The 14137-nt window shown below is 47.4% G+C and overlaps 1 long non-coding RNA gene across 7 annotated transcripts; it reads right to left on the bottom strand.

The window, feature by feature from the left end:
- Positions 1–1764: 1764 nt before the first annotated feature.
- Positions 1765–13731, bottom strand: LOC146430912 (uncharacterized). Of its 7 annotated transcripts, none has more exons than XR_014855187.1 (5): positions 13168–13731; positions 12878–13058; positions 9927–11904; positions 9738–9831; positions 1765–8003 (listed from the first exon to the last, which is right to left on the bottom strand). It is a non-coding gene; the product is annotated as an uncharacterized LOC146430912 (long non-coding RNA). The 7 variants fall into 7 exon arrangements; XR_014855186.1 differs by having other exon boundaries at positions 1765–9831; positions 9927–10955; positions 11817–11904; XR_014855188.1 differs by having other exon boundaries at positions 9738–9834; positions 11817–11904.
- Between the last annotated feature and the right edge of the window lie 406 nt (positions 13732–14137).

Raw genomic sequence — 14137 nt, 5'->3', positions numbered from 1 at the left:
TGTCTCACTTGGCTGTGGCTTCCTTTGGAAAGTCTGGAAAAACTGTGGCATCTCGACGTGCGTGAAGGTCTGCCTGGCGAGAAACACATTTTCCTTCCAAAGCTGCTGTAAAGATGTGAATCATGAGCCGGTAACGCTCCTGGCAGTGCAAACCCCGATTCCACTGAGACGTGGTGCTGGCAGCAGCTCCTCTGTATCTCTTGGACGGAAAAGACAAACATTTATCATAGTGACATTGCTGGGGAAGAGCTGCCGGTGCTGCCGAGAGCCTGGCGGCGGCCGGATTCTGCCAGCGCCCAGGTTGCTCCCACCAAGTTTTCCGAAGGTCTCCCAAAGCTCCTTAAACACCAGCCAAGGGGTTTGCAGTCCCTTTTGATTGTGCTCCACCACCTCAGCCTCTCGGCAGCACCTCTGCATTGCAGGGATGAAAATATTCCATTTCCAGTCATCAGAAAAAGAACAAAAGCCTTTGGAAAGGTCTGCTGGGAGCTGGGGGGAGCCCTGGTGCTCTGCCTGCTGCACACTGGAGGTCTCCCTGTGCCACCATCCACACCCAGCCTGTTTTCTGCTGTCCCCATGCATCCAATGCTGGGGCCAAATTCACCCCAAACCTTGCTCCCAAAACTCCCTGTGCTGCAATTGCAAGACCCCATGACACATTTATGAAGTCACTCACTCCCTGCCCAGGTGGACCTGAAAATCTGCCCACCCAGTTGTCCACTGCAGAGCTGGGGCTGTCACTCTCCCTGCTGGGCAGCAGATGCCTCACTAGCTCAAGTTGCCATTTACAGCCCCTGGAGCATGCAAAATACCCCTTCCATGCAAATCCCTCCTTTTTGAGACTGCGGAACTTTGTGCAGCGCCAAGAGCACCCTGACTTGCACAGACCCCAGCCCTCTGGCATCTGTCCCAGGACAGGGGCTGGATTCATGCTCCATCACCAATTCCCTGCTTAGATGAGGAAGAGTTTTGACAGTTTGTGTCTGTGGAGAACCCTAAAATCAACACATTTTGCCCAAGATGCACATGTGCAGGACACTGAACCAGGAAGGCAAGTAAAGCAGTGTCCTGAAGAGTGTGCAAGGGCTTTGGGAGCACTTCCCTGCACTGATACCAATGGAATCATAGTTGGAGAAGCTATCTAAGATCATAAAGTCCAATCGTTAATCCTGAACTGTGAAGGCCACCACTAAACCATGTCCCCAAGTGCCACATCCACACATCTCCATGGGAGGAGGATTTGCAGGCTGTAGAGGGGTTTGGACCCGGAATTGGGGTTTGCATGTTACATCAGTGCTGGAGGAGACAGGGTGAAGGATGGGGAGGGAGCCCACTTCTAGAGTTGTCTGCCTTGGGAAGAGGAATGTCCCAAAGGATTGTCTGCTTGAGGGAGATGGGAAAAGCCTGGATATTGGCCCCAAGGGATCACCATTTGCTTTAGCACACCTGGGTCACATTCAGGGCAAGCATCAGAGGAGCCAGGGCAGCCTGGAGCCCTGGGAAGAGGATTTTCACTCCATAAGGTGTCCAGCAAATGTTACTACTGAAAAATGGGGGGGATGGTGGGTGGCGGGCCAGGGCCTGGGGATCCCTCAAAGCAGAGCAGAGGCCAGAGGGATGGCAGGATGCTCACATGCTGCTGTCCCTGGCCAGGAGCTGCTGCAGCCCTGGCAGAGCCTTGGTGCTGCATCATGGTGAATTCCCAGCAGTTATTCTATGGATACCTAGCACAGGTTGGCACATTCGGCTGCTCCTTCTCAAACGTGTTCGTTAGTGCTCATTTAATTACAGGATGCAAATGAGCTGTTCCAAAATACTTATGTACCTGTGCAAAACATGCAATGAGCAATTAGTGCTGCTAATGAGAGATGGAGTCAGGGTATCAACTAGAGAAATCCATCAGCATCCCCACAAACCTGTGATCCGCCCTAACCCACATGGACTGCTCTGACCTGGAATTATCCCAGCAGCCTTTTGGGGCAGAGGAGGGGAAAATGGAATGTGGGTGAGATGGTGGCTAGGGGCCAATTCCTACCCACAGGAGAGACAGGAGGTGTCCAAAACCACCTGTATTCCCATCAAAGGCTGTTGAAGGGGATGGGAAGAGGATGCTGGTGCTTCTGCCACTTCAGCTCCAGACCAAAATTCAGCAGCACAGGGAAGGCCCTTTCTTCCTTGTGACTTTCCAGTGCCATTAACCTGGGGCTGGGAGTTGGTGAGGCTGAGCATGCAAACCAAGCACTCCCACAGCAGGGAATGCTGCCGGCTGCTTCCCGGTAGCTGTGATTAATTGTTGTTAATATTAAATTCAGCACTTTTATGCAGGACGCAGAAGTGCTTAGGCAGAAGCCCAGCTTCTGCCCTACCTGTCATTAAAAAGCATTGCAATTAAGCTCGAGTGGAAGGAAATACAAGTAAACGCATCCTCTGTAAGTGGCTTCAGCTTTCCACAGACATCTGTGTCCCCTGTTTCCTCTTCGGCTGGCCAAGCTGCTTCTGTTTTCCCTCTTCCTATGACCCATACATTGCTTTTTCTTCTTAATCCTGCCCACAGCTCCTGACAGTGAGGGCCAGAGCAGGGAGGAAAGGAGCCCCAGCTGCCTCTGACCCATTGCCACTGGTGGAAAGTTCGTGTCAGCTGCAGCTGCAGCCCCAGCCCTGGCCAAAATCAAGGCTGTGCTCTGGGTACCTGCTCACCTAGCTGGATCCTGATGCTCTCTTTGCTCCTCTCTGTGGGCAGAAATCTGAATGCTTCTGCAGGAGGAAGGAGTGCCACTGCCCCAATAGAAAGTAAATAAATAATTAACAAATTATTTCCACTTTGCAGCAAATCTGGAAGGAATTTTCAGCAGCTGAGATCTGCTCCTGCTTAAGGCAATGGTGACAGACCTCAGCTAAACGCTCCAGAAGAGCCAGCCTGGCCTCCAACCCTGCAGGACCCAGTACAGCCCGAGCTCTGTGGCAGAGCTGTGCCAACAAGCACAATCAAAAGCTGAACAGGCTGTGGAGTTATTGCATCCCAGGACAGGGTTTTCCCATGGCATTGTCCCCCTGGTTTGCTCCAGCTGTGGTTCTCCCCTCGAGAATGATGAGGCAGGATGTCACAGAGTGGGATGTGGGGCTGGTGGCAATGGGTCAGCCTGAGCCAGAGGACACTGAGAAGAACTGTAGTGGCAGGAGCTGAAGGAGGACCCTCTTTTGCTTCTCCCCAGTGACCAACAGGACTGTGATGTGGCCAGAAGTTGTGGTTAAAATTTAGGGAATGTCAGGAGAGGCAGCTGGGAATGACAGCAACATACAGCCAGGTCTGCCAGGTAATGACGTGGCCAGAGTCTCCATCAGGTCCTTAAAGCCTGGGAAAAGGCAAAAAAACAAGATAAGACTTAGGGCAAGGGAGTTGGAGATAAAAAGCGGCAACGAGATAAAAATAAACCCATTGTCAAGGACGATATCAGTACCAGGAATACTACATTGAAAAGTTTGGACCTGGGGGGATAAAGATCATGCGAAAGGTGTCCTGAGTGCCAAAGCTGGCTTTACAGAGCTGTGAAGGATGCTGGCAGAATCACAGAGGGCCAGGATGGATGAGGAGGGCAGAGGGGCACCAGGCGTGCCTAAATTTGGGCAGATTTGGGGTCTGGCAGCCACAGGGTCCAGCCAAACGGAGGTCTGGGATGCAACATGAGGATTATGGGAATGCCCTGGCTTCACTCAGTGCTGGGTGGCAAAGAGTGGTGACAACAGTGCCCACACCAGATTGTGGCTCTGGCCACATCCCTGAGCTCTGCCAATGCAGCTGAGGAGGGAAAGGTTTTGCTGGGACTGTGGCACTGATGAACACAGGGTTTTTTCCCAGTTGCTTGCAAACATCATCATCATGTACATAAACACAAAATGCCAAAATGTGAGTCAGCCCAATGGCAGTTTGGCTCCTGCACCAACAGCCTGATAAACGGTGTAACCAGAGTTTGCAGAGGGGATTTATTCCTGTTTCAGGGGGTTTCAAAAATTTGTTTAATAGCAGGTACAATATACTCCCAAGATATAAAAGAAAAAAAATTTAAATTAATTTTTTTTTTCTTTCCAATTAGTTGCTCCCTATTGATGAAGGCAAACCTTTCCATCTCAGCTAGTGGTCAAACACACTTTTTTAGCTTTGCCATACATCATAGAAAGGAAAGAAATGCAGACAATATTTTCATGTGAGCTGTAGATTGAAATTTTATAAAGGTGTGGGGGGGGTTAACAGCTGCTGGTTAACTTTTGTGGCCCAGTGCTGTGATCCAGCATAACAAAAGGTCCTATTCACACAAAGGAGCAGATCTGAGACTACCTCAGGAATCTTAATTCCTGAATTTCTCAGCTTATTCTTTTTATTTTTTCAAACATAAAGGATCTCAAAGAGCTGATTATGCAGACCTTGATATAATGTCATTTTTTTTTATTAAAATGCTATAGTTTAAACTCTGCTCTGTAAACAGTCTGGCCTTCACTTCTGTCTCCAGGTGTCAATAATCCCATGTGGGTCAGCAAAACCAACTATGGATATAAAGTTGAGTGTGTGTGAAAAGTGTCTGCAGGATTGAGGCCAGCAATTGCAAAACAGTTTAAACTATAATCCTCCATTTTCATTAGTTTCTTGAAAAAACTTCTGCTGTGGGCTTGAAATCCTTCCTGTTTTGTTGAGCCAAAGGTGATTTTTCTCCCCAGCAGTCTGAGCACAAACCTTCCCTCTGGTTTTATGTTGTCAGGCTTCAAAAATCACATTTCTCTCTCAGGACATTCTGCCCTTTTTACTGAGAGAGCTTGACATTGACATCTGTCGTTTAAATAAAGCTAATCAAAGACACTTATTACTTGCTAGACATAAAAGTCTTCCAACCCCACAATCCAGTAGATTTGGCTACTTTTGCTAAGTGAAGCTTTGTGCTCTCCCAATGCTGCAGAAACACTAAATACAGTATTTCCAGCCTAAGAGTTTTCTTCAGCCCTCTATCTGTTTACTGTAAGATTTGAGGCCTATAAAAGGGACTCGTTTCAGTCCATGGTGTGTGCCACATCTTTGCCTTGAGATGCAGGAGGTGGATGGGGCAGTGCAGACCATCCCTGCTGTCAGCCCCATGCTGCTGCAGCACCCACAGGCACTGGGAACATCCTTCACTCCTGTGTGTTCATTTTTCAGCCTAACATATAATTTAAATAAGTCCTCAGCCCAAAAATTCTACATCTTTATGCTCTCCTAGGATGCTGAGCAGTGCAGAGGTGGTGGCCTCCAGGCAGTGACCACCTGAAGCTCTGCTCTGTTGAAGAGAGAAACATCCTCCCATTAAGTTGTCACTGCTGTGTGCTGCCTTTGGTGAAAAATTTAGGCAGTGACTCTGTGTTGCTGAAGTTTCTGTGGCTAGAGAAGCACACTAGGGGCAGAGGTGGGCTGTGGGCTGGTTTGCACTCAGGCTGAGGTTAGGAAGATGATAATCTCTCCAAGAGCCCTGCCCACATTTCTGGCTTGGAAGAAGAAGTTTGAGGCTGTAGCAAAGTGATGGACTTGGTGCCTCCTGGTCTGAGCAGCATGGCTGGAGGGGTGAGACAGGGCAGGAGGAAAAATCTGGTACAAATCCATGCACCTCCACTCAAAGTGTCTCTAAAAGTCCATGGGACTTGACTGTGAACTGAATGCAATGAGAAAAGGAAGAAAGATCCAGATGGAGGGTGAATCCTTCATTAAGAGTTTAAATGGTCCAAATAAAAAATCAGACATGGCAATAGTTATTTGGGTTATAATAAAATGAGACTTAATGACTGTGTGCTACAACTGTGAAAGGGGAATAGAATATCTTCCCTGCTCATCAACAGAGCCAAAGCTGAGGAAGGAACAGAAACATGGATGGTAAAAGAGGAGAAATGAGCAGACAGGAAAAAGCCACTTAGCACAATAAATCTGCTTCTCAGCCCCCACTTCCCTGGGGTATGGCTGGAGTCTTTTCTCTTTCTCTGGCTACATGCCTCTGCCTCCCAAAATCACTGCAGGAGTGTGGAACATCCTTCAGCTGAAGAGGGTGGCATACCTTACTTTAATATCTTCAGCCAGGCTTCAGCTTTGTAGCTTATTCAGGAACAGGTTCTCCAGGCACCCAGGAATTTTTCATCGATAACTGAGATGTTTTGACTGAACACATAAGACATACAATGGGCTTGTTTGTTTGTTTGTTTGTTTGTACTGAAACAATACTGAGAGGCAATTGCAACTCCTGGTTTTGTTTTCTAAGAATTGTAGAAATTAATTTCCCAAACAAATAGACAAGATGTGGGACAGTTTTAGGCATGAGATCACACAAAATGCCATGCAAGTTTCCCTTGCACCAAGTTCCCTTTGGTGCATAACTCATCTCTCTGAATCTACTGAAACAACCCCTGAGCAGTTCTCCCAGGCAGAAATCATGCAGAGCCTCTGGAAGCCCCAGCCTGGAGGAACCCTTTGGTGGGAAATATCTGGAAAGCCTGTGATAGGATATTTCCTGACTGTTCCATTAAGAGTTCAACATGTGCCACGAAGCACAAGGGTTGTCTTATTTTTGCTTATTGATGGTGACTGTCAGTTCTCCCATTCACCCAACTCAAGGAGATTCCTGGTTTATAAAAGGATTAGGGCTCCATTCCTAAATCCTGGTTACATTTAGCCAATAAATGCTGGATTGTAGCATTTCTCCCTCTGTGACCTTTCACTGTGTTCTATGTGCCACTTTGTCTTGCTCCTCAACTCCCCTTTTTGACAAACATTTGCTGTGTTTTCAGTTCCCAGAGCACTATTCCCCCTTCCCTGTGGAAGTAAGCATTCCCTCTTACCTCTGTCAAAAGGTATTTATGTACTTGCCTCATCCACAACCAGCAGGACCCAGTCCTGAGTGATTTCACATTTTATTTCCACAATACACCTAAGTTGTCAGGGCAGCACCATAGGTAAAAATGCCTCGGGGATGTGATAACCACCTCTGCCAAAGTGTTATGGTTTAATGTTCTCAGCAACATTTTCCTCCTAATTTTTTTCCCTTAGAAACAGAACAAGGCACATGGCACAAACATGCATTCATGCTCAGTTTTAAACATGGTATTTTGGAAGGTGTTTACTTTTACATTCAACCTGGTCTACTGGAAGTTGCCTTGGCCCTAGGCAGGGCGTTGGAACAAAATGATCTTTAAAGTCCTTTCCAACCCAAACCATTCCATGATTGTTTGATTCTATAAATTGCCCTGTATGATTTTTTTCTTGTTTCATCCAAGTCTTAATCCTACCACCACAGCAATATGTTGAAGTAACGACTGGTTCCTATGTTTGTAGACAGAAGTGAACTTTTTCTGAGGTTGAGAAGACAAAAACATGTAGAAATTGTCTTAAATACAAACTAAAATTTGATGTAATAGTTTCTCAGCGCCTGCCACTTCATACTTGGCACATCATTGCTAAGTTGCTGAGATATATCTGCTCCATTGTAGGAGTGAGAGTCATGTATCTTTCTGGACACGACCAGAGTTACAGCCACACAGGTAAAGTCCTAGGTATAGGTGAGAAAAATGTTCACTTCAACCCCTCTGGGGAAAAAAAACCACCAGAAACCCAATATTATTGAGTTGGGTCATTTAAAATAAAATGTTGGCACCCACAGGGCAGAAATTTGTGGCTAAAATAGAGCCAGGGAAAGAGCAAGTCAATCTATTCAGGGATGCAGTTGGGAACACTCTGCTCGGACAGTGATGGCTCTCACCAGATCCATTCCCGGCTCAGCCGTGCTCAGGGTCACCTTTCCATTGCGGATCAACCGAGACGAGGGATCAGGTCACAAAAATGCCCCAGCAATTCTCTTCTTCCCAGAAACCTAAATTTAAGAAGGGCTTGGTGCACACATAGCAAATGTTTCACGAAGTTTTACGTTGTGTAATTGCTTGCGGCACATGCAATTCCTTAGCTGGGGTTTTCTGCGGATTTGCAGAAGGCCTTCCTCCCAAACCTGCAGTGTGTGCACAAGGTGACTGCATAATCCTGTAATTATACCTGTAAATCCTCACCCCCACCTCTTTTCAACTGAATAATCCAAAACATTAAATATAAAACGTGTTTCAATTTGCAACTGCACTGTTGCAAAAATCCAAAAATTGTAAAATTGTGTGTTGCAACTTTCACACCCATTGCAGAAATGACAAATCTTTCAAATCTCTACAGTTTCCTCCATAGTGCTGCAGGAAAATCCTGTACCAAGGGTCACATCTCATCTGCCTACAGTTTGAAAGGGGTTGCTGTTTTTTGTCTGCTCATTGGATGGCCTGTTCCTTGTGGAAAATAGAGCTAGTTCAGGCACGTTTAATGGAAGCACCAGAAACAGTAATTTGCTTGGACCAGGAAGAGCATGACACTGTCCTGCAGCACAGGAAGGGAAAACGAGGAGCACCCATGGGAAAGGGGCACACCAGTGCTGCTTGACAATGGGGGTCCATTTGTAGGGTGCCAAAAACCACAGATGCTCATTTGCAAGAGAAAAAGCTGTGGAGCTTGAGAAGGGCAGAGCAAGTGAAGTCACGTTATTGTTACTCTTCTTCTTCTCTGCCTGACTCGGAGTCACAGAAAATCCTCCCTCCTTTGTATCACATAGGACTATTTTAATGTGCCCTTTCATCACCTTCCACCTACTCATGAAGTCCTCCTGATGGCTTTAGTGTCACTTCCCACTATTTGACTGTAGCTCCTGGTCATTTCCCCAGGTTTTTGCTGTTTTATGCTGTGCTATAAAGCAGAGCTACCACATGGCAGCAGGACTGACTCAGCTCTACCTTGGGAGTGCTGGATGAGCACCACTGTAGTTGATCTCCAGTCAGTGTTTCAGAGCTTCTACCCTGTTTTCTTACCATAATTTCTTAATGGCTTAAGACTTTGCTTCAGTTTGGTTGTAGCTGGTCCCTTGTCTCCCTAATTTGTACATCCTGAGAAACTGCAAGTAGGTGGAATGGGAGCTTGATGCTGGGCTAGGCTAGGTGACATCAACGACTGCCACTTGTACAGTCCTTCTCCCATTCCTTATTCCTTGGAACTGCCACACCCACACGGTCCCATTCATAGCAACACTAACACTCCTATTTTGAATAGAAAGTGCCTTACTTCCTTTTTTTTTTTTGTTTTTTTACAGCAGCAGAGTGCCATGCATGTCCCTCCACTGAGGGTTTTTAGTATAAAAGCATGTCTGATGTGGCTGTATTTGCAGACAACAGTGGTACTTCCTCTCTTTGGAAATGGAGCAAGTTTCTATTTTGGGCTGTGCTGACTCAAGGGTGAGGTACCCAAGCTGATTCAGCAGTTTGGCAAGCCAGGAGAACTTCTGGTTATGAATGGAATGAGCAATAAATTTAAGTTTGTCTTCATCTTACAGAAATGTAAATTTGAGTAAAGCCACCTCCTGGTAGCAGACATTTTGACAGATAAGTGGAATATTCTGTATTGCTTTTGACAGAAAGGCCCCTCCAAGGAGAAAACCATAAAGCCTGCAACTAAAATTCTGGTCCCATGGGAGCCAGAGATTCCCACTCATCCAGACTGGGATTTATCCTCCCTCTTGAGTCACATAAAAAGATTTTCTACTGCTTACTTGCTTATTTAATCTGTGCATCTCATCTGGGATATGAAATCCTCTCAGTGATGCGAGTAAGATGAACTGCAATTTCAGGAGCATGAAAACACAGAACACAAAACCAACCTGGCCACTGCAAGGAAGTGAGAATGCACCACCCACTTACTCAGCTTCCATGGGTTCATACGGAAAAGATGTCAAAGGTAATCCTTGTGCTCTTCTGCTATGGAAAAGTGAAATAAGCACCATGATATTTTAACAATTTTTAAAACCATGGAGGAGTAACAGTCTTTCACAGTATTTGCCAATGTTTACCTATTAGTCTGTGAACAGAAGTCAGAAGATTTGTTGAGTTTTGGTTTTTCTAAATGAGTTCTTTCACCTGGAGGCTGCCAGGATTCAAAACAAAGCCTGCAATGAATGCTGCACATGTCAGCAAGAATGAAGATACAGAAGCTTGTCAGAAAATGAGATCTTGCTGTTTATTAAGGTAAGAAAGGAGGGAATGGGGCATCTGAGCTGTCTTCTCCCACGAGCCTTTCCGTCCATGGATTGTCCAAGCAGGTTTTAATATATTTGCTTCCATTTTTATGCTGTTTCCAGACAGAATCAATAGTCCCCACCCATGGATTCCACTATGCCTGTTCTTTCAGGCTGCAAGTTTTCATTTGACAGCACACAATAAAAGCTGCAAACTTTCAAACAGCATTCCTCCTCCCCAGCTACACCAGCCCCGCTGGCATTAAGGCATGCTGTTGTTCCAGCCAGCCGTTCCCATGTCATATTTCCCTGCCTTGTGAAGGCGGTTTGTGAAGTCTAAAAAAGCATCATGTGGGTTGTCACATTTCAGAACCCCCTAAATAGCTTCGTGTGCCTCCATCAGATAAGCGGTGAAGTACAATATTATGAATGTCAAACAACAGCTCATCATTAGAGCTGACAAAGCTTGCTCCTCTGGGAAGGGAAGTAAATTCAGTTCCATAGACTAATTATGTATATTTAGTGGCTTGAAGTTAAAAGAACTCTGCAAGGAGGATTTGTATTTGTCCAGCTATTGCTCTGGGAAATATTTCCTCTAACTCAGTCTCTGAGAAAGGAAACCAGTCACAGAGTATTTTGGAAGGCTGGTCAGAGTTCTCGACAGGGAACCAGCACAACCCAGACCAGAATGAACCCAGGACTTAAGATCCAGATTGCACAGAGGCTCCCAGCTCTAAGTTCCCAGGATGGCTCGCTCTGGTCACCAAAAAAGTGATCCAGAGGAAGCATCTTCCTTAAAGGATGTCACAGACATGACCTACTCAGGTGCTGCCTCAGAAGGACATGCTGGCTGTTATACTCATCCTGGATAAAAACAAATCAGAAGGTGGTGGTGGTGGTGACGGAATAACAAATACAATCTCAAACCACTTCTTGCTCTCTAAAATGAAACTCAGTCACACTTAAAATGAATCCAAGCATCACTGGCGTTTGTGGTTTTCTGCTTCATGTATTTAATCTGCTTCTTGAATTCAATGGACAAAAATTTACAGGATAAAAGCAAAGTGAAATTAAAAATGCAGTGTTTCAGGAGACAGACGAGGTCTGTCCCAACCAGAACGGAGCTAACAAAAGTGAAGAGAAAATAATTGTTCCCTGACTGCACATGGAGGGTGTTTCTATGGAACTTGATAATGACAGGGAAGCTGGGGAATGGCTGGGCTGGTGAGCATTGAGAGACTGTTCCACCCAAAGTATCAATGGGAGGAGCAATGGGAGTCTACAAGTTACAAGTCAAATGGGAGCTTCCTTCTGGGAGCAAGGATTCTGCACAACCTCAAAATCCCAATATTAAGCTTACCAAAGGAAGGTCTGACAAGTCAAATGTCTCCTTCCATCCCATCTCCCTCCTTCGAACCAGTAAACAAAAGCTGGGAAAGAGGAACTACTTCATTAGCAGAGATCAAAAGACGTCTCTGACCAGTAGCCAGACAAAATTTGGGATCATGTGGGTCACTCAGTGAAAACTTGTGATGTAGCCTGTATCTTTGATGTGATTCTGTTTATTCTAAGCACATACAAAGTACCACTTTATTGAGTGTGGGGGAACAAGACAAAAAAATATATGCTGGAATTTCAGTACCTCTTAAATCTCAAAGTTCAAATCACCCAACATGAATCTAACAGGTTTACATTAAAAAAATTTAAAACCATAGGTAGTTTTACTTTAAATTCTCCGTCAATGAGGTATAAAAGTTTTTTCCTTTTTCCACCATGCCTTTGAATCCTTGGAAGCTGTTGCACTTCTTTAATCCTGCAGATTAAATAAATTCAGCATCCTTTATCAAGTAAAAATGTAACTTAAATTACATTTAGATGAATCAATAAAAAGGCTGGAAAGAAGTTTTAATATGTATATCAATTAATAGCCAAGCCCAGGAGGCCATCCTGCCTTTCTGCTCTGTCAGCTCAGGGATTTCTTTCTTCCCAACAGTGTTTATGTAAGAGCCGCATGGTAAGCAGCACTTGCTATAAAATATTGATCAGCTGAGCCATTAGCTGGAATTCAAGAGACAACTATGTTACACCAAATCCAGAACAATTATTGCTATTGATTGGAATTTTTAAGAGATTATTTTGATATTTGAGTACGTCAGGAAACACAAATTTCATAATAATAAAAATAATAATAATAATAATAATAGAAACATATGTTACAGCATGGTTACAAGACATCTTTTCAAAGGAAATGGAAAAAAGGGCAGGTTTCAATTTCAGTAACTGTGTGGCCACAGATTTTCTATTACTATTTTTGGAAAAGAGTATGTAGAATCATAGATCATTATGGTTGGAAAAGAACTCCAAGACCACCGAGTCCAACCTTTGACCCAATACTACCATGCCCACTAAACCATATTGTAAAGCACCACATCCACTTGTTTTTTGAACTCTTCAAGGAATGGTGACTCCACCACTGCCATGGGCATCTTGTGCCAGTGTCTGACCACCCTTCCAGTAAAAAAAATTTCCCAATACCCAACCTGAACCTGTCTTGGCAGAACTTGAGGCTATTTTCTCTCATCCTGTCCCTTGTTCCCTGGGAGCAGAGCCTGACCCTCACCTGGCTGTCTCCTCCTGTCAGGGAGTCGTAGGGCATGAGAAGGTCCCCCCTGAACGTCTTCTTCTCCAGGATGAGCCCCACCAGCCGCTCTTGGTGCTCCACACCCTTCCCAGGACACTCTCGAGCCCCTCAAGGTCTGTCTTGTCATGAAGGGCTGAAAACTTACCCCAGGATTGGAGGTGCCTCAGTACAGGGGATGGTCACTGCCCTACTTCTGCTGGCCACAATATTACTATCATTACATTAGTGCCACTGGCTTTATTTTACAGAACAGTGTGGTCCTTAGAGGAGAAGGACTGCAGAAGGAAGGACGGCTGGAGCAAAGTGCTCTGCTGGGGAAGGCTCACCTGGAAAACAGTAAATGGGACTCAGGGAAGCAGAAGCCGCAGCAGGAGGAACTGGGGCTGGAGTTGAGGGGCTGAGAGGGATGAGGTGGCAGCAGTTTGGGAACATCACCTGTGAGCGAGGGTGAGGGATGCAGAGCTGGCAGGCGGAGAGGGAGCTGTAGCACCGGCGGAGAGAAACCCTGAGGAGAAGGAAAGCCACGGGCCATCTGCAAGGAGAGATAATGAAACCGAGGGAGCGGTGCAGGCGAGATAGCGTCAGCCATAAACAAGCGGAGAACGAGGAGAAAAATAACCCACGGAGTTTGCAGCGGGGCTTGGGCTGAATTGTTTGGTGAAGTGCGTATTGTCTGCGCATGGCAAATGTCAGCCGGTGAGGAGGGCGGTGGCGGGGGCAGCCCGGGAACCCCGGCGCCGCGGGCTGCCTCCGCTGAGGGGCCGACCGGCTCCTGCCACCCCTCACTGTCCCGTCCCTGCCTCACGGAGGGCGCCACCAACATCACGGCCATCCCTCTCTGAGGGCACCGTCTCCATTCCCGCCCGCACCCCTCGCACTGAGGCGGGAAGTGTGTGTTTGTGTGTAGGGGGGGTGCGCGCTCCCGCCGCGCCACCGCGCCCAATCGGCCAGCGGGGGCGCGCTCCCGCAGCCCCCCCGAACACCCCCCCGCGCCGTGAGGAAGATGGTGGCGGCCGCCTGAGCGCGTCCCCGCGCTCCCCTTCCTCCCCTCAGCCGGGCGGGCGGGCGGAGCGGAGGGGAGCGGTCGCTGCTGCCGTCCCGGCTGGGCGGGCGGCTGAGGGCGGGAGGCGGCCCCTCGTCGGCGGCCGTGCGGGGAGGAAGCGGCGGGCAGCTGCAGCCGACATGGAGGAGCGGTCCCCTCCCGGCGGGGGCCCGGCGTCCCCCCCGCGGGGCTGAGCCAGCGGCCCGCCCGCCCCGCGCCTCGGGAGGGCTGCGGGGGAGCGGGGCTAGCGGCGGGCGGCGGCAGCCCCGGCCCGGCTCGGCCCAGGCGAGGGGACTATGCGGGGCTGCTCCGGCGCGCTGTGTGCCGAGCCCGGCGAGCGGCCGATCGCCGCGGCGCTTCCCT

The sequence above is a fragment of the Lichenostomus cassidix genome, chromosome 14 (genome assembly GCF_008360975.1).
Source record: "Lichenostomus cassidix isolate B80296 chromosome 14, HeHo_3.0, whole genome shotgun sequence".
NCBI classification, from domain to species: Eukaryota; Metazoa; Chordata; class Aves; order Passeriformes; family Meliphagidae; genus Lichenostomus; species Lichenostomus cassidix.
The sequence above is the reverse complement of the archived record's forward strand: the minus strand, read 5'-3'. Positions and strand labels throughout refer to the sequence as shown.